This window comes from Phytophthora parasitica, assembly GCF_000247585.1.
Source record: "Phytophthora parasitica INRA-310 unplaced genomic scaffold supercont2.22, whole genome shotgun sequence".
NCBI lineage: Eukaryota > Oomycota > Peronosporomycetes > Peronosporales > Peronosporaceae > Phytophthora > Phytophthora nicotianae.
Genome location: NW_008649008.1, coordinates 347556 through 348986, shown reverse-complemented (window position 1 = coordinate 348986; position 1431 = coordinate 347556).

The following is a 1431-nucleotide window of genomic DNA, read 5'->3' as shown; positions in this document are numbered from 1 at the left end:
AATAAAACACTTCTGTTTTTGAAGAATAAAAGTTATTAGTGTTCTTAATAACTTTGATCCCTGTTCTTGGGCTGTAAGTTTCCTTCAGATAAGGAACTTAGTTTTAGGGACTCTTGGAGTCGTACGTCTGCGTCTGACGCTTAGCTACGGCTGCCCCACCGCAAGGAATACCTTAAGGTATAGACAGCCCCCAAGGGATTAATTCCATGGTACTGCGGAACTCGCTAGATGTTAGACGTTTTTTGCTCACGTATTTTACGAAAGCCGTAGAGCGATGCGAGCGGCGAACATCCATTACGGTAAATTGAAACCGTAAATTTACCAGAGCATTTTTGCCCGCATACATCTTTGCTTAACTCTGAGTATCAGGTTTGAGAAGGCAACGACAACTTGCTCCAGCAGTCTGCACAACGATCGTGTCAAAATGCATTCAACACTGAACAAGATGTCGAGACACCACATTGAAATCGCCCGGGAAGGCGTTCCCTTTCAATGTAATGCGACCTAGCCCCCCTCGGTTGGCCAACACTGCTGCTATCGCGGGCAGACACACTGTCCACACAGCAGTCATTATTCTCATAGAAGTTGCAGTTTTCGATGGGAAAACACGAGTTGATTCCTCCACTTGGTGCTGTCTGCAAGCATCGATATAATCCTCGGTAGCTTTAACCATATGAAGAGGTACCACCTGCTGTCATACACGGGACGTAGCTTCGTGGTGGCGCAGCTCCGTGTCTTAACCTACGAGCTCCACGTCGTCCGTCTTGAGATGGTGTGCGCAAGTCTACAATGCGGTACAGTGGTGTGGTCTACATTATATCCGTGTATAGTTATGCCACCTCTTATTTAACATACAAATCCTTTTATAAAAGACTGCAATCTATCGGCGCAAACAAGTGTTGCGATACGCTATTCCGCCCGAAATAGCGTATAATACGATATCATTTTTTACGTATCGTCCACCATTCCCTACCACAATGTCCCGTTTTTAATCGGCTGAGCGCACAGAATTAGCGTTAAATACGTGAGGACAAAGTGTCTATACCTCGTTCATGGATACTCCCTCGATACAATGTAAGCTGCTAATTTCTAACATTAGCCACCATAAGAGGTGGCATTGACGAAGAAAGGGACATCAGCACTTTCTTGGCAAAAAATGTCAGCAAAAACGTGAATAAAATAGGAGCAGGGCTCTTGCAAGTAAGTTCGACTCCTCCAAATATACCATGGTACTTACAGTATCGATGAGGGCTCACCCACCGGCTTTTGCGCAAAACGAAAGAGCAAAAATGATGCAGCAGGAAATATAAAATCGTGCAAGAGGCCACACGCAGAGTCTGGGGGGATTTATGTAGAACCCCACACTTTCTAGCAGTGCGTAGGCGTTATGATAAACCCTCCTGCGTGATTTTACAATATTTACGTTTAATT